This window comes from Amborella trichopoda, chromosome 12 (genome assembly GCF_054954075.1).
Source record: "Amborella trichopoda isolate Santa Cruz 75 chromosome 12, AtrichopodaSantaCruz75HAP2 v2.0, whole genome shotgun sequence".
Taxonomy (NCBI): Eukaryota; Viridiplantae; Streptophyta; class Magnoliopsida; order Amborellales; family Amborellaceae; genus Amborella; species Amborella trichopoda.
This window is the reverse complement of record NC_142347.1, coordinates 27,074,641-27,094,894: the sequence shown is the minus strand read 5'-3', so window position 1 is coordinate 27,094,894 and position 20,254 is coordinate 27,074,641.

The following is a 20,254-nucleotide window of genomic DNA, read 5'->3' as shown; positions in this document are numbered from 1 at the left end:
AAGCAAGACGCATTGGAGGCGATTGAGAAAGACGTTAGCCCAGGCGGCTGGATTCTTGACAGTTGCTAATGCCCTGGCAGCTCGAGCCAACACAGAGCCATCTTCTTCCACCAAGAAGCATAAGAGGTCAAAGCCATAGAAACCTCAGTGGCCTCCTGAGCTCGACTTTGAGCAGAGGTTGAGAGAATCAAGAGGGCAAAGCTTCTATTCTCACGAAGCCTATCACATGGTGTCTCAGAAGCATCACCCAGCATGGGGCAAATGAGCCTAAGGTCCAGGAAAACGCTGCAACCCTCACCTCAGAAGCCAGGCATATTGAAATCTCCAAGTCCTCCACTTCTCCCTCAGTCAAATACCCCAAATAACTTACCCATCCTCCAACTCTCCTTCCTTGCCCAAATACCCCAGGCAATCCACCTCTCCTCCAATTCCTTGGGATGCCTCCGATCCCATAAACCAAACCACCTCCTAAACCTCAATCACAAATCTCCACTTCAAGAATCCTTGTCACCAAATCCACCCAAACCAAGCCAGTTGTGCAACCAAGCCTGTTGGCATACCAAAATAAACCTCTTCCACCTAAACCTGACCTTCAACCTCCCATACTATTTACACCCATGGTGGATACAAGGGAACATCAAGACGACCCTCATCAGGTATTGGCACATGATCACTGAGTCGCAACCATCCCAAGTACCTCAGAGTGAACTCCCTCAACCCAACACAGTGGCCCTACTCGAAGTTGACCCTTTCATAGGTAAACAGGCTGAAGAAATAAGGGCCATGCTTTATAACAAACCCTGATTGGAAGAAGAAATGTCAAGAGTATGGGTGTCTTCATTAGAGGTTAATGATAAGAACTCGAAAGACAACGATGAAGAGTTCCAAGAGGCCCCAGAAGAATGGGAGGAAGGCGGTCAAACCACAACATATGAACTTGAGGAGATAAATCTAGGGGATGAAGCTGACCCCAGGCCCACTTTCATCTCAGCAAATATGTCTCCAAAAGAGAAAGAGAGCTTTACTGCCTTTTTGGAAGGAAATCGTGACATCTTTGCCTGGCATTACCATGAGATGCCTGGTTTAGATGCTCAAGTCGCAGTCCACCAACGTAGCATTTATCCATCCGTCAACCCTGTCAAGTAGAAATCAAGAAGTTCCAGACCTGATCTTGAAATGTAGATAGATGTTGAGGTAACCAAACTCAAGAACACATGCTTCATTCGTGAGGTCAAATTCCTAAAGTGGCTAGCAAATGTTGTACACGTTAAGAAGAAAAATGGACAAATTAGGGTCTACATTAACTTCCATGATTTGAATGCCGCTTGCTCAAAGGATGACTTCCCGTTGCCATTTACAGATTCTCATTGACTCCACAACTCACTTTCAGATCTTCTCCTTCATGGATGGATACTCCGGGTACAACCAAATACGAATGGCAATAGAAGATGAGGAAGCTAACGCATTCTTAACACCAACAGGTGCCTTCTGCTACACAATGATGCCCTTCAGGTTGAAGAATGTCGGCGCTACGTATCAGCGCGCTGTGATGACCATCTTTAAAGATATGATGCACAAGTTGGTGTAATGTTATGTGGATGACTTGGTGGTGAAATTCGAAGAGAGAGATGCTCACATGAGGGATCTTGAGAAGGTGTTCGAACGGTTACGCCTTCATCAACTCAAGATGAACCCGCTAAAATGTGCTTTTGGGGTGCATTCTGAAATTCTTGGGGTTCATTGTTAGACATAGAGGCCTCGAAGTTGAGCCAGTCAAGATTAAGGCTATTCAGGAAATGCCGCCACCAACTACATTGCGTGAGCTGCGGTCCCTTCAAGGACAGTTTAGCTTATATTCAGAGGATTATCTCAAACCTCTCAGGTCGCTGTAAACCCTTTACACACTTATTAAAGAAGGATACCCCATTCATCTGGGATGAGGCATGTCAAGCGGCTCTTGATGACATCAAGCAGTATGTGCTCAACCCCCCAGTTCTCTCCATACCAGTGTTGAGAAGACCTCATCCTGTATGTGACCGCTCTTGACAAGTCACTTGGGTCACTATTGGTGCATAATAATGATGAAGGAAAAGAGATCGCGCTATACTATCTCAGGCGTAGGATGCAAGGGGCTGAGAAGAATTATCCCCCTGTTGAAAAGATGTGCATGGCCTTAATCTTCGCGGTATAAAAGCTCCATCATTACTTGCTCAGTCATGAAGTAAAGCCTATATCAAAAGCAGACCCTGTAAAGTATCTCATGACACGCCCCTACTTGTCATGAAGCCTGGCTAAGTGGGCATTATTGCTGATGGAATTCAACATCACGTACGTACCACAAAAGGCCGTCAAGGGTCAAGCCCTCATTGATTTTCTCGCAGCACATCCTGTACTGGCAGAATCTCCTTTATCAAGTGACTTCCCTAATGAAGAGGTATTCTATATAAAACTTGCTCACGTGTGGGAGATGTACTTCGACGGTGCCTTCCAATTCGATCGCGGAGAGGGAGTGCTGTTCCTGACTCCGAAAGGAGGGATACTTCCTCTATCTCACCAAAGCTGGTTCCCATAATGAGGCTAAATATCAGGCCCTTATAATTGGGTTAGAGATTGCCTTCGATCTAGACTTGGAGCAGCTCAAAATCTATGGCGATTCTCAGTTGGTCATTGGACAGCTCAAGGGGATCTATGACATGAGAAAAGACACTCTCAAGTCTTATCAGGATACTGTAAAATCTTATATGGATCAATTTGAGGATGTTTCTTTAAGTCACATCCTTAGGAGGTTGAATTCGCAAGCTGATGCACTTGCAAAGCTGGGAGCTACAGTTCAATTGTCCTCCCTAAGGCCTACACCTGTCTGAATGGCGAAGTGGGACCCATTGACCTGGGAACTGAGGTAGATGTAGATGATGAAAGAATCCTCTTCCCCGAGTGCCCGCCTTACCCATTCGAGGCACTCTTATAAGTCAAAGAGGTTATTAAAGCTGAGCAAGAGATGGCGCAAAGTCAATGAGCTGATATTCAAAGACAGGAACCAGAGTTCTTCTATCCAATGTGTGTAAAAGTTGAGCATGTGGAAAAATGGAGGGAGCCCATCATCAATTTCATACAGCACGATAGACTACCTAAAGATCGTGTCGAGAGCAATAATGTGCATCGAATGTCTACCAAGTACAACCTTCTTGAATGGGATACTCTCTTACGCCGATCTTTTGATGGAATTCTTCTCAGATGTGTAGATGCACAAGAAGCAAATAAGGTGTTGGAAGAAGTACACTCAGGCATCTGTGGACTGCATCTGTCCGACTCTAAGCTTTATGAGAGGATACATAGACTAGGGTATTATTGGCCTGCAATGGCTGCTAATTCCCTAAGTTATGCCAAAAGATATCAGGTGTGCCAGATGCATTCAAGCCTTATCTACCAGCCTCTAGAGCCTATGCATCGTACAGTGCCATTGTGGCCCTTTTCACAATGGGGTATGGACATTGTAGGACCTATTGATCCTCCTTTAGCAATGGGTCATGTCACGACCCCGCCCCCTGACCCCTACCATCCCAAACTGGAGGGCAACAGAGTGGGATCACAATCAGAGTTCGCGTACGTCACTCAGGTGGGAGTGAAATCAACACGTGTTTATAGTGCGGAATCAAAGCAAACAACGAGAAATAAAACTAAAATACACAAGAACCACAACAAAAGCTAGATAAATTTAATCCAAAAGTCATATACATATACTATCTCCAAAATTCTTTACAATATCTAGCATATTACAATTCATCCAAGGCACCAAGCCTATTAACAAACTTACAAAGCTTCACAAACAACATTATACGACCGAAGGCCAGCTGACACCTACAACGACGAGGAGATCTTCTAGTCGAGTGCGAGCCTTCAATCCATCAAACACGATCACCGTTCACCCGTCTTCGACCTACAGCAGTCAATCTACAAGGGTGGAAGCAAAGGAATGAACTAAAAGGCCCAGTAAGTAGATCATGACATCATGCTTCCCTTCCTATGAATACTATCTCACAACACAGATCAAGGTTCTAAACCATGCTCATAAAGGAGGAGTCATGCATTACAATTATGTCATAATTTAGGATGATGCTTTTCATGATAGAGCAGGAACAATATAAGATACCCGAATTCTCATTTGTTCAATACTATAGTTATCATTCACCTTCATAGTGCGGATAATGAATACCATATGAATTAGCAGTTCAGAAAGACCTTTTACTCAAGAGTATCATCATATACATTTCTCAATATCACTCATTCATCTATAACTTAACATATTCTACAATATACATACTTATCACAATGGAGCATACTCTCATTTCATAATAAAGCATATTTTCATCCCATAGTACTCACAAAATAGTAGCATCAGTATCATAAAATAGCAGTATCAGTATCACAAAATGGTAGTATCAATATCACGGAATGACAGTGTCAGTCTCACAGAATGTGAGTATCAGCATCACCTTTTAAAAATATCTGATTCACAGAATAACAGTGTCCATATCGCAGAATAACAGTATCATATTCACATAATAACGGTATCCATATCACAGAATGAGTGTTACAACCACAATTTCAAGCCGTAATATCTGGTTGTAAACGGGGTCATAACTTTTGATTCGTTTGGAATTTGAAGATAGTTCCATAACCAATTTTACACTAGACACATCTATCTTTCAAATCGGGTGGTTTCAAAACAATTGGACCCTCTTAAGCCCCTCAAAAGTTCAAAAGAATGGAGATATTTTATCTGAAATCTGTTGTGTAATGAAGGCAGGGACATATCTTTAAAATTTACTCCATAATTCATAATAAAAAAGAAATTCCAAAAAGTGCTCAACATGGGAATTTAATCTAACTCATGAAATGTTAAAATGGTAGTGGTTTGGAAGAAAATGGACCCCTTTTGTCAGTCAAAGTTCGTGGCGACAGAGGCATAAATTTTGAGTTTTATAAAAGTTGTCCATAATGACATATTATTATAATAAAGCACATAACTCTCAAATTAGAAAGAATTTCAAAAAGTACTAAACATGTGATCTCAATTTTACTCAAAAAAATTTCAAATGGCAGTGGTTTGGAAGAAAACGGACCTCATTTGATTGGTCAAAACCCTTGACATCAGAGACTTCAGTTCTGCTTTTTTACCAAAACTATCCACAGTGATCTATTGGCATGTTTCGAAGTATAACTTTACATTAATAAAGAATCAGAGCAAGATGTGAACATGAACATTAAAATAGACTCAGAAATATTTTCAATGATGGTGATTTTGTGTCATTTGGACTTCAATTTCTTAGTCAGACTCTCAATAAAACAGAAGTAACATTACTAGAAATTATCACAGTCTACTAACAATGACATACATGTATAAAACGAGCTATATCTTCCAAACTATCAAGAATTTCAGCTAGTTATACACACCAAATTCAAAGTAGACTCATAGAAATTTCAAATTGTGGTAATTTGAGGCCAATTTAATATCATTTTCTTGGTCACAATCTCATCACAAAAGCATGTAAATTCCTTGAAAAATCCTAGTACAAACATGACACATTCCAAAGACTATCCCATAACTTCAAATCCATAGAAGATAACAACATGAAACCTTTTTTATCTTAAAATAGGCTCATACAAGCATCATTCTACAAAATTTCAGGATCCACAAGAGTGATACAGTGCCCAACTTATCATACAAAGAATTCCTAATTGTTGAAAAAACAGAACACAAACATACATGCTTAACTTCAAGCCTACTCCATGATTTATTCATACTTTAATCACACTTTATTCATGCTTAATTCATAGAATTTATACTTAAATCTCATACTTAAGAATTATACTTCATATTATGGAACATATAATAGCATAATCTACTTACCTTGTTCTTCAATGGTGATCCCAAGTCCTTCACACACCTCACTCTTCAAGTCTCTCAACAATGGGCACAAAGGGATGGAATTTCTAAGGGTTTAAAGGGGGAAAAACTTGGGGGAGAGAGAAAAGGTGCAAACTCTTGATAAGGAAGGGGTGAGGCTACTTATAAGCATAAAGGTGAGGTAACATGCAAGTGGCAAGTGTCATGGAATGATATATAAGTGGCTCACATGGCAAACATGTGGCACTCATACAGGCACAGAATAAAAAGGTTTCCCCTTAGCATTTACGCCTGGCGTTACACAGCCGGCGCTACACTCACAACGATAATGCTCTCTCTCTACACAGGCGGTTCCGGCTCTTCTCTGTCTCTTCACAACCAGTGCTGCTCCTCATTCACAAACAGCGATAAGCCTATAGATGGTGCTAGCCTCTTTCACAACCGGCGATAGGCATATTTTCATAGTCGATGCTAGGCCCCTTTTCACGCACGGCGATGCCTTCTTCCTTAGCTCGGGGCCTGGGTCTGGGCTTCCTTTACTTATCTCTATTGCAGTGAGAGTCTTAAGTCCAGAAAATTGTGGTCCTTTCATCATCCCCCTTAAAAAGGATTTTGTCCCCAAAATTATATATATGAAATCTAACAATCGAGGGAGGCCATCCATGCAGCTACTACTGTCTCATCCAACTGTCTACAGTCTTATATTTAGCATTTCATAGTCTATGATTCACACTTCACACACAGTGTCATGCACTAACCATTCAGATACCTTAGCAATTCAGACACCCTATTAACCCAACCAGCCAACAATAACAAGTTACCACACATAAATCAAATCAAGCCATGCAACTCTAAACAATTTCATCAGTTCAGCCACTACCAGCTGATGATCAGCATCAGTCTCCAATTAGGTCTGACAATACTCACAAAGCGGCACCTTAAAAGCATCAATCATACAGTGTACTCAGAGCACGCACCACAAAATTACAAAGACATGAAATTAGAAAGGCAGGTCCTGCGATATGCTCAAAGCAAGCACCATAGAGTCACAAAATCTCAAATCAGAGAGCTGGGTCCTGCAATTCGCTCAGAGTAGGTACCCCATCAATATCAATCGTGCGATGCACTCAAGGCACGCACCATAGAAACACAGAGCCAGGCCTTACAATACGCTCAAAGTAGGCACCACGATACAATCACAATATCAGGTCCTACAATACACTCAAAGCAGGCACCACAGAAACACAAAATCAAGCCCTACAATTGCTTACAGCTCAAAATTGAAGTGATCTATCAGTGAAGATCGCTCAAATCTGACACTGTAAACTGATAAAATATGAAAGAAATGGTAGAGAAAGTGGGAACAATCGAATTCAGATCTGCCCAGAAAGAGCAGATCTACTCTCATATCTATGGTGGAGCCAGCATGATCCAAAACATTTCAAAATATGATTTTAAAGCAAATTAACATAATAACAGTCAAAATAAAATAAAACAGTAAGATAAGAAGAAGGAAAAGTGAAGAAAGCGATACCGAACCCAGCCAGATGGCTCGGGACTCCCGAGCCTTATGGGGCTCGCCCGTATTAGAACCGGTCCTCTTTTGTCTCTCTGATCCGAATATTAGCTAGCCAATCTTTTCAATTAGGGTTTTTCCCTAAAGATAGATTTGGGTTTCTCTCAGGAGGCTAAGGTTTCTCTCTCTGTAGTTCCCTCAAGTTTAGTCTCTATCTGTCTTGTCTTTTTATTTCTGCTAGGTTTCTCATCTATATCGGGTTTTCATCTCTATCTCCTGTATTTTCTTTCTCTATATCAGGTTTTCTCTCCGTTTCCCCTTAGTTTCTCCCAGTCTCTCTCGATCTCCTCCCCCCACCCCCCTTAGCGTTTCTCTCGTCTCCCCTTAAATGGTTCCCCCAAGAGAATCTAAAAAGGGGGAAATTATCTTGGGGAGAATATCTCCCAAAACCAATGTATTTACCCAGTCAAAGCATGTTTTGGAGGCTCATGGATTTGGGCAGCACAAGTCGTGTCGCTTAGGCGACATGTTTCGTGTCACCTGGATGTTTCGTGTCGCCTGGGGGGCACATTTCGTGTGCCCTGGGCGGAATGTTTTGTGTAGCCTGGGCTGCACGTTTCGTGTCGCCTGGGAAGCACATTTCATGGCTCCAGGGCGACACAATTCATGTCGCCTGGGCGACACAATTCATGTCGCCTAGGACGCACAAGTCGTATCGCACAAACTAAATTTTGTCAAAATCGAGATATTTCACTTTTGATGTGTTCCTCAACCTCTCGTGAAGCTCTCAGAGAAAATTTGGGTCAAAACAATTTTTTTTACTATTTTTAATTATTATTTTTTGGTAAAACATGGCATGTAAGAGTCTGGGCTTGGAAACTGTAGAATTTCCAGTTCTAAAATGCGGTGTCTACAGTTGCCCCTCTTTGGCACTCCCTGTCCTTCGAGGGACAGTTGGGTGGCAAACAAGTAGACACGCTGGCAATCCCTGTCCTTCGAGGGGCATGTGAACGTCAAAGATAAGGCAGACATTTTAAATTTCATCCCGAGGTCACGTGGCAGAGGGCACACCAATTATCCCTCCAAGTCATTGCGCTTCCAAGCTCACCCCCTAAGGCATTTTCATCCTAGGGTTTTCGGCGTGAGATGACGGCGACCTCGCAAGCTTGAAACTCAAGGTGGATTTTATAGCCATGCTACTCGACTTCAAGGGTTTTTCAGTTTGAAAATTTTCACCCTTGCAATTTCTTTGATTTCCTAGGAGTTTCCCAAGGCTATTTATAGGAAAGTTATTCTATAGGAAGAAACTTGTCTGGCCGAATCTGAAGAGAGAGACGAGGTAGCAATGTGGTAAATGCGGCAAATGCGGTATTCATCATATACAGGTGTCCAAGCTCCTTCGTTTTAGAAAATGTTGTAGAAATTTTGAAAGTAGGGGGAGATTTGAAATTGAACTCGGAGCAGGGACAGGTTACGATTTTAACAAAGAAACTAAAGTTTTTGAAATAACAGACACATAGTGAAAATTTTGAAGAGAGAAAGATATTTTGAAAAACAAAGTTGGTTAGGAATTTTTACTTCTACAACCACAGAGTCCTCTAAGAAGTTTAGCGTCGTGCAGTAATGGACCATACACCCAACCCTTTTACATCGTACGAGGATAAACGTTTGAACAAGGTGGTCATGCCTTGAACATGTTGAACAAGAAGGTTGTGCCCTAAACAACACTGAACAGGGTGGTTGTACCCTTAACGCATCCAAAACTTTTACGTCGTACGAGGCTTGACATGTGAACAGGGTGGTTGTACTTGGAACACATTGATTAGGGTGGTTGTGCCCTGAACATATCCGAAATTTTACATCGTACGAAGCTAGACGTTACCTGCCTCGTCCCTTTTACGTCGCACGAGTTTGACGTTGAATTGGATATACCCTACCTTTAGCGTCAAATGGGGTTAAACGTGTGAATACGGTGGTTGTGCCCTGAACATATTGAACAGGGTGGTTGTGCCCTGAACTCATCCGAAATTTTACGTCATACAAGGCTTGACGTTACCTGTCTCAAATCTTTAACATCTCATGAGTTTGACGTTTTTTCCTATCTTGATTCTTTAACATCGCATAAGTTTGACATTTTTCCTATCTCAGCTCTTTAATGTCGCACGAGTTTGACGTTTTAGCTCGGGTTTTTAACGTCGCATGAGTTTGATGTGTTAGCTCAGTTTTTTAACTAGCATGAGTTTGACGATCTGAATCCGGGTCGGTAGTTAAGGCTCATGCCACCACAAAGCAAAATATTTTTCTGAAATTGGTTGGCAGTTTAGACTCATGCCACCGAGGAGCAAAAGATTTTGAAATCGGTTGGCAGTTTAGGATTATATGGGTCAAGTTTTTGCTTAATCGGGCGCTTCAAGACAAAGTCATGGGTAAAAGACCGAAAAGGGGTTGGCCGCACACTATTCTCGTGCACCCTCCCTACACCAAATTACCATTAATGGTGACATTTTTAGAGTCTTGGTTAGTGACTTTCAGGAGCCATATCTCACTCGTCTCTGGTCGAATCATGCTCAAATTTTCTTAGCTGTTTGTCTCGTCAAGGCGAATGTTTCGATATGTGGCATGCCTCGTCACGATGCTCGAGAAGGGAGAAACGTTAGAGAGAAGTGAAAAAAATTTGAAGGAAGTTGTAAGAAATTCAACAACGATACGTCCCACTCGAGCAACCATATCACGGCGCTCGCGCATCAGATTAACACAAGACCAGTTTCATTATGTGCATAAGGTTCAGGGCTACGATTGGTCCAAAATCCATGCGTGATGAACAGTTGGATTTCACATGCAAAGCAGATAAATTTGTTGCAAATTTCAACATCATAATTCAAATTCCGACCAAAAATACCCAAGACTGCAAAATTTTCTTCCGGGCACGAAATCGAGCTGTGTTTGTTGCCACGCGATCATGACGGTATGCTCAATGCAATACATCGAATAAATCACGAAGAAACATCCAGATATGAGCACATTATCAATCAGAAATTTTCAAGATTCGCACGAATTTCAAGTGGCATGATTGTGGCTTAAAAAAACAATCCATGGCTCGAAGTTGGCATCAAGTCGATCGCCATGACAAGCCCTACAAGAAAGCAATAATATTTTTTTCAAATGGGCACTAGAGCGACCCCGGATCATTCATGGAAGATCACGTACGTTCTAGGGCAGCAGCAGGGACTGTTTTGGAATTTTATGTATTATTAGGTATAGGAAAAACAGTCATTTTGCACCCATTTTTAGATTTTATTTGAATTCAAATAAATTATAATTATCATCAATTGGGATGTTTTTGGGAATCCACCCATGTTTGGGCCCAATTCTATAAATACATGCTAAACCTAATTATAGAAGGCTTCCCTCATACTTTCAATTCATTAATAAAGTTCATGTTTTTTACTTGAGTTGGAGAGGCACATCTTGAAGAGAGAGAGAGACAGAGGAAAGAGAAGAAAAAGTCTGGTACCTCTCGTTGATGGTAACTTTCTCTCTCCTCCTCTTTTCTCTCTCCTCTTTCTTTCTTTCCCTATTATCTTCCTTCTTTTTCTATCCTCTTTTCTCTCTCCTCTTTCTTTCTTTATCTCTCTTCCTTTTCTTCTCCATGTCTCTCTCATTTCATCTCAAGTATGCACGACAGTAACCATTGTCGTGGATGTCTCTATCTCTTTCTCTCTCTTCTTCTTCTTTCCTCTTTTCTCTCTGTTTTCTTTCTTTTTTTATTTCCCCCTCTTTCCTAATCTTCTCCTTCCTTCGGTCCTACTTTCCTTTCCCATTTCTCTTCCCTAAACCTTCTTTCTTCCTCTCCATCTTTCTTTCTCTCACCTTGTTACTTCTTCTCTCTCTCTTCCCCAGTCGTGAATGGCGATACCCATCGTCGGGCATCACATTTTCATCCTTCCCTTATCCTTTGAAAATATGCACAGTGAATCGGGCCTTAACTCAAGTGGCAGGTCGGCCCTCTGTCCAGGATTCCCCTTCCCCATGTTGTGCACGGCGATGCCCATCTCCGCGCATGACATTCCTTTCCTCATTCTGTGACAAGGACGTAGAACCGGGCCCTTCCCTAAGCGGTGGGTCAGGTCATTTTTGAGTCTCATACGACACGAGTGGCGATGCCAAGCTCCACATGTGTCTTTCTCTTTCTCATTCATGTCTCTCTCTTGTCATGGATGATGGAAACCCATCACTGTCCATGTCCTTTCTCTCTCTTCTTTGCTCTATCATGGACGGCTGGTTAGGTGCCTTGATCTTGATGAAGAGAAGAGGGCAAGGCAGTAAAGAGGGGGCAAGTCCGGGCATCTATAAACATCGTGGTGGGCAATGTAAGGAGGCGGCGCATCCTTTGTGGACGGCTAGCTCTTGGCAAGACACACGACGATGGTTTCTCCTGAGTCATGCAGCGATACATGTGCGACGCAAGGAGAAGAGATAGGTACAGGACACACAGAGGAAGCTCACAGATGGCGATGGGTATTGTCAGGGCCTCTAGTGGGCGGCGATAGGTATCGTCATCTGCATTAGATGCACAGTTGAGGAAGATTCCTGCAGGTGGCAACACACTTCGCCTTCAAGGTTCTTCACCGAGATGTCAAAGCTACGTCTGTGGGTGGCAATGGGCAGCACCTGTCTACAGACTTCACTGAAAGAGAGAGAGAGACAGACGAAAAGGAGGGAGAGAAGACTTGTGCATGGTGCTACCCTCGCCATGCACGACCTATGAGGCCAAGGGAGAGGCATGCATGGCACTGCCACTGCCGTGCACAACCTCCACGAGGGACTCAGAAGCAGAAGAGGGAGAAGAGAGGGGAGAAGGGAGAGAAAAGAAGAAAAGAAAAAGAAGAGAGAGAAGATTTACCTCAACCCTAGGGGTATCAGTCGAAATTTTCTCTCACCTCACCCTCTCTCTCAAGAGCAACATCACAATTGTAAGAAAGAGAAACTTGTATTAAGTGAAAAATCTCTCTTATATGTGTCTCTCTTCTCCCTTTTTTGCATATAATGATGGCACATATATAGAAGTATGCCCCAAATATGGGTGGATGATCAAAAGTAACCCTAATTGCTGAAAACTAAGATTAAATTGGTTTAAGAGAAATTAGAAAATAGGGTGCAAAAAGAAAGATTTGCACCTTCCTAATAGATAGTGGAATTCTGGAAGAGTCCTTATGTTTCCCTAGGACTTGCGTGTTCTTACATGGCTGATCTGGGGTCATTCTGATGCCCAGTTGATCGTAAGATGATTGTTTTCTTATAGGGCTCAGCATGGCGATCGATTTGATAACGACTTCGAGCCATGGATCATCTTCTTGGTGCACGATCATGTGACTTGAATTTCGAGTAGATCTTGAAACTTCAAATCGATAGTGTGTTCGTTCCTTGATGTTTTTCTTTGTTTTCTTCTTTGAATCACATTGAGCACGCCACTACGATCATGGGGAACAAAACGCAGCTCGATTCCGTGTCCAAACGAAGATCTTGCAAGTTTGGAATTTTGGCTAGAATCAAGGATTCTAGCAACGAAATTTGCATTTTGTTCGTTGGCTTCGTGTGGGAAATCCGACCATGCATCATGTATGGGGTTCGGGTCAGAGATGGCCCGAGGCCTGACTCCTGCAATAGAATTAGTCTCGCGTCGATCGGGCTCGTGAACGGTGTGATTTGACGCTGCTGAATTTTCTACACTTTCTTCATGGAACAGCAACTTCTCTCTTGCCTATCTTCACGCTCAGATATCGTCACGGGGCGTGCCACATATCGAATCGCTCATCCTGACTAGACGAACATGCTCACCAAATTTGAGCACGATCTGAAGTGGGAAGGAAGAGATATGAGCATCAAAAGTCACTGGTCCTGACAGTCCCTTTAATTGTGTAGTGTTGCAGGGTGGCCGCACTGGAATAGTGTGTGGCTCCTCCTGTTTCACTCTTTCGCCTATAACTTCTTCCTGAAGTGTCCGTTTGGGCTGAAACTTGACCCCTAAGGGTTTTCAATCGTGTCGGATCCAATGGTGGTTGTCCCCATAGTAATTTGAGATGCTGAAAATATAGCTCTAGTTGTAGGGGTCCATTTTAAGGTGCTAGAGGTCGATTCTGTTGGAAATATTTCTCAGTCTGCACTGCCTCAGATATGTCAGAATGTGATGAAACTTGACGTGAGACTCTTAAGAGACCTCATGAAGATCTTGGCCAGTTCTGGGGCTATTATGAGGTTGTCTGAATTTTCCACTACTTGATAGGCCTTTATTGAGCGGGGGCCTCATGTTGATGAAAAATACCTTCCAAGTGCATGCTCCACTGAATGTTGTGCTTCGAGAGACTCGAGAAGTGCAATCATTTGGAAAATTTGAGGAATATTGTCGAAGTCCTCACCCTTAAGGGACTATCTATTGTTCTAGAGCATGAGGCCTTTGTCAAGACCTCCACGTACAAACCTCTAGTCGGCACTGTCCACCAGGTTTACCTTTGATGTATAGGGTGTCCTTTTAAGTCCCATCTAGCAGAGTCCAGTCAGGGGCTTCTGGCCTACTCAAAAGTCTGGTCCCTTGCTGGCTAAAGGGCTTTGGCGAGACGTACCCTAAATCCTGTGGCAACCCTGGACTTGTCAGTTTCTTGCCTTCGTAATGGTCCTTAGAATATCTGGAGGGATCTTTTCGTCATTGTTCTCACCCTCAAGGACTCTTGTTGTTGCTGAACTGGGGAGATCTTATGAGGCTCTCACTCCCTAACGAGCCGTGGAAACTGGGGAGATCTTGTGAGGCTCTCACTCCCTAACGAGCTGTGGAAACTTGAGAGATCTTGTGAGGCTCTCACTCCCTGACGAGCCATGGAAACTAGGGAGATCTTGTGAGGCTCTCACTCCCTGATGACCTGTGGAAATTGGGGAGATCTTATGAGGCTTTCACTCCCTGATGAGTTATGAAAACTGGGGAGATCTTGTGAGGCTCTAACTCCCTGACGAACAGTGGAAACTGGGGAGATCTTGTGAGGCTTTCACACCGTGACAAGACATGGAAATTGGGGAGATCTTGTGAGGCTCTCACTCCCTAACGAGCCTTGAAAATTAGGGAGATTTTGTAAGGCTCTCACTCCCTGACGAGTCGTGGAAATTGGGGTATCGGCTGAGACTGTGGAAGTGCGTCAACCTGCTTTGTCGGTCCAAGCGCCCTTTCACGGATTATCACTTGAGCAGGGGAAGTGGCGCTGTGAAGACGGTTTTCACTAACTTTAGTTATTTTTGGGTTCTTTTACCCATGACTTTGTAGTCATGTCTACCCTTTTCATCTTTTTTTGCTCACGGTGCCCTTTTTGAGGTTTTCACTGTATCTGATTTTATTTTTCCACGGAACTCTCTTACTCATGGTTTCGTGACCATGCCCGTTCGTCATTTTTACTCATGGCGTTCCCTTGTCTAGGTGTACACCATGCCTGTTTCGTGAGAGAATGCGAGTTTTAGGGTTGTGCCTTCGAGACTTATGCGAAGCCTTTTAGCGTCATACAGTTAGGACGTGCACTATAGTTTTAGGGTCATACAGCTGAACCGTGACGGTAAGGAATGGTAGTCTGTAGAGGCCATAGAGTGAGTCTGGGGGTGACTTTGACTCACTTGGGAATGTGGCATGAAGCTTCCTGTAGAGAGTTGATTGGAGGGTAGGTGAAAAGTGTTGGCCTACTAGCTGGCAACAAGATGTCTTGCCATTTGGTGTGCATGAGTAAGGCTTACTGAGGAATGAGATGAAAGATGGTGTAGGTGGCCCGCGCACACGAATGGACCGGCTAGGGAAGAGATGCATGGCGATGCACGTAAAGGGTTTGTGCACGTACATAGACTCGCTGGGGAGGCAGAAGTGGGGTAGGTGGCCACACACATGAATGGGCCAGCTGGGGAAGACATGTGTGACGATGCACGTAAAGGGCGTGTGGGCCTAAGTAGGCTCACTGAAGAGAAGAAGAAGAGGGTATGTGCACACCAATGGGCCGGTTAGGGAAGACATGCGTGAAGATGCACGCAAAAAGGGAGGTGTCTGGGCACATGGGGCGTCTTTAAGGTCGTGCCTCCAAGACTTGGGCGAAGCAGTTTAATGTCATGCGGTCAGGACGTGCACTATGGTTTAAGGTCATATAGCTTGGTCCGTGGTTATGCAGTTTAAAGTCATGCAACTGGGACCGTGCAGTTTATGGTCGTACAACTAGACCTCCGCTACAGTTTATGGTCATATAATTTGAACAGTGGCTATGAGGTTTAAGGTCATGCAGCATGGACTGTGTACGATTCACCATGTCAGTAGCATTGCATGGGAGGTAGGTATGTGGATAGCAATCTGACTCCCTGAGGATAAAGGTAGTTAATGCTATCCACATGTGAAGAGATGTAGATGAAGGTGGTGACCCTACGAGGGGTAGTTAACGGGAAAGGGTTCACTGGGGATTAAGAGGGCCAGTGTGACTCCACGGGGATAATGACAAGACCTCATGTAACTCTACTAGGGATGACAGGTCAGGGTATTGGTGTAATCCCACTGGGGATAGTGGTGGAATACGTTTGGAATTAACGGGGTCTAGCATCAGGGCACACATGATAAGAACTGAGGTCATGGGTAGTTAAGGTGCATGATGGAGCCTTAAGGCGGCTATGAGTGGTGTGACTCAATTGGAAAAGCGGAGGCTATGAGAGTCTTGAGGCTGAGCAAAGCCAGTCTTAGAGGCAGTAGAGAGAGAAACAAAGAGACCAAGACTAAGCGGGAGATGGATGAGCGTAGCTGCTATCCTCCATCCAGAGCGACAAGGAGAGAGCAGAGAAGTTGCAGGGTTGTCTCTCCGTGGGTGGATCAGCAATGGTAGGAGCAATATAAGCCTTTTAACTTTAAAGACGAGAGAGAGATTAAGGGATTTGGGGCCGAGAGAGATGGTGGCGAGCAAACCAGAGAGGGTCTCCATCGGAACGGCCGTGCAGGGAGTCCATTTCTTTCGAGAGAGAGAGAGAGGGAGGAGGGAATAGCAATACACTCTCTCAGATATTTACAGGGAGACATAAAGAAAGGGATAATTAAATTTGAATGTTTAACTCCAGATTCGATCTTAAAATGGACGGTGATACATAGGGTCTCACCTCGGCAGGGTCTTATAAAATCATTATTCAAAAAAGTATATACATTTATATTCTAGTAATGATAGAATTTTAAAACTAATACATCTTGCGATACATTATTTGAGATCTTCATGTTCTTATAAATCTACTTGATTTGAACATTATTAGTATCCATAATTTTATAATTACCTATGAAAATAGATTTTCATACCATCCTAAGAATATGTGACACCAAAAGTATTTTTTATGATAAAGTTTACTCGTGCACCGTACTTTGATTGTTTAAGATTGCAACTTTATGTTAAACCACATTCTTATATTAATTATATATATTATAATTATAATTAATTATATATTACTATAGAAGTAATTTGAATATTATAAGGGGTTATAATATTATAATATATAATTAATACATACTATTTACTATTGGAAAAAGTTTATATAAGGTTACAACTTTAAAATGTAGAACTACGGATATCGAAAAATGTTGTTTTAATGTTGAAAAACACTCTAATTGATCATCTCGACATCGAGATATATGACTATGAAAAATAAAAAGAATTTTGAGTCATAAAAATGTACAACACTTTATCTAGACTGTACATTTTCAAGATTTCCATACATTTATAGATCTACTTGATTTTAACCATTTTTGGAGTTTAAAATTTTACAATTAGATATGAAAATTGATTTTGAGATAATCCTAAGAACATTTTACATCAAAATTTATATATTATAATAAAATTTGGAAGTGCACCTTAATTGGATTGTTTAACGTTGCAACTTTATAGAAATCACACCCTTTACTATTATTTATATATAATAATAATATATGTCATATTATAACATATAATATTATACTATTACAAATTTTTAATATTTTATTATATTATATTCTATTATATAGTATCTAGAAGGCATGTCTTCTTTGCAATACAAATAGTGGAGAGGCATATTCTAGGCCTCTTACAAGATGCGATACAAACAACAAACACCTATGTTCTAAGAGAGGCTAATTCCATGAGATATTAATCCAGAGAGGCATCTCCCCACGATATACCTTTTCCTGGGAACCGAAAAGGGTCTAATGTGACCCACCCAAAAACAAATAGGGGTATTCTCATCATTTGAAAAAGACCTCTAGGTCGTAAAATTATTTAAATGTCCGTACTTATTTGGAGTTCCTAACTTTGAACTTGAGTAATTTAGGAATTTTTAAACATAATTTCATGGAAGTACTTGAGTGAAATAAAAATTAAAAAATAAACCTCTAATACTAATTGGGATGTTTTGACCACTTGTTTACAAAAGGAGAGGCTAAGGGATGGACATCTACCTATCCAACTCAATAAGATGTCGTTTATGATCAAAATGTTCGCCACCTAAGCATTGAAACATGAGAGAAAATATTGGCCACCTAAGCATTGAAACATGAGTGTGAGAGAGAGTTGATGCAAATAAAAAAATAATTTTTTATTTTCTTTTTATATTTTGTCTTGGGAAATTTGTTATTTGGATTTTTAGTTTTTTTAAAGATTATTCTTGTTTTTTTTAGTTGTAGAGATTTATGGGGTAAAATTAGAAGTTTAGTTTTAAAAAAAAAGATGGATAGGGATAGGTTTGGTTTTTTTTGAAGAAATGTTAATTATAATGTTGATTATGGGAAGTTTTTTACTTTTAAATAAGATCCTTTATCTACCACATGAAAGAATGGTATCTTTAGGAAGATAGAGAGTGAGAATAAATAAAGAGTTCGATCTTGTAAAAAGATCTTGGAAGGGGGGAGACTCCCTTGCCGATCAAAGAGGGTATACTCTTAAACATTTGTTTTCTTTTTTATTTTTCTAGTTTATTATTTCTTCTTACATTAATCGGTATTAGAGCAAAGAAGATCCAGCCATCGCAATGCTATCGAAGTTACTTTTTGTGGACATTTTTTTTTTTGTTATTCATTATTTTTTTTAAATGTATTTAAAGAAGAGATGTCTTTTTTTCTTTGAAAAGAGAGCAATTGAAAAATAATAACTAAAAATTTGATATTGTGAAAAAATCTTAAAATAAACTCATAATTTCATTTTTATTTTTTAAATTTATTATTTCTTGCACTAAGTGTCCAGTCAGAATGTTGGCCGCCTAAGGATACAAGCACAAGCAGAGGCGTGAGACAGACGAAAGGTTATGGTGGTGATGACGTTGTGAACCGGGCACTTGTTTCCGTATGGCAGATTGTAAACCACATCGAAAAAGTAGCGTTACGTTATGCAGTTGAACCTGGCACACTTGATGCTACATTACCCCTCCCCCTTCTCAATAGCCCAAGGTCCAATGAAGATGTCGAGTTCAATTCGATGTCAAGAACGGGGAAGAATTATTTGAGTCCTTTGTTAACATCGGATTGTTAAGAGTGAAAATAGTAGTTTTGCATTTTTTTTCTTAGATCTTTTAAAACCTCCATTGGATTAGTCTCATTAAAAACATGGTGCGGTTTGTATAGAGCCGAGGCTCTAAACAATCAAAGTAAAGCGCACCTTCAAATAGTATTGAGAAACATAGTTTCAATACTGAATGTCATTGATTGTAGATCGAGTAGACTGAAAATATGAAAATCTTAAAAATTGACGGTTCAAAAATGTATTTACAAGATGCATTATTTCCAAAACTTGAAATCGGTTTTTTTTTCTCATGTTCATACATATTGATATCAAGATGATCAATTTGAGGATATTTGGCCATCAAAACAACCTTTTCTAGTGAATTTTTTTAAGTAGGCTCTAATTTGATTGTTTAGAACCTCGGTTCTATATAAACTTTTTCCTAAAAAATAAAGAAAAGAAATAGGGGCATAGCCATCTTTCCTATCTTACTTTGTTTTCAAAGTTTTAAAACATGGGCTATTTGATAAATCAGAGAAAGGAAAAGTGTCTATACTTCCCCTATAACATAGAAGATCTATGCTTCCCGTATCATCCAACCGTCTAATTTTGATCAAGAGAGCCACTCACCGTTTCATCTTAGATCGACGTCTCAAAGTATTTTACTTTTAGTTTTTTTTTTATACAAATTGTATGAATATGAAATTTGGTAAGTGCCATCTTCTCATTGGGGCGCACCTATAAAAAAATATTAAAAATAACTTTTCGATAAAATATAATTATCAAAATACCCCTTGAATCTTTCAAAGGTATTTTGGTCATTTTATTTTATTTAAAATATTGTTTTTATAGTTTTCGCTAGTGCGAATTTAATAGAGGATTAGATGTCCAAAATTTGGTGTCAAAATAGTTTATAGAAAAAAATTAAAAATAAAATAGTGTAGAGACGTGACATTGTGATTAGAGCAATCTTAACACTCCATTCATAATGGATGGTTGGATAAAGGGAAGTATATAAGTTTTATGTTGTAGAGGAAGCATAGAAAGCTTTCCCTTTTGATATGCATCTTGCTTCTATAATAAAAAGTTGTAGCAATAAATTTTTTCTAAAAGGAAAAGCTATTTTCAAGTGTACGTGGAATATCATATTACCGCCACATTTGCACATTTAAGGGTTCGCCTATGTCTTTTGGAATTAAAATAAGGGTAAGCTTTATATACTTCCCCTACAATATAAAAGTTATATACTTCCCTTTATCCAACTGTCTATCCTGAATGGAGGGCTAAGATTGCCCTAATCACAATGTCACATCTGTATACTAT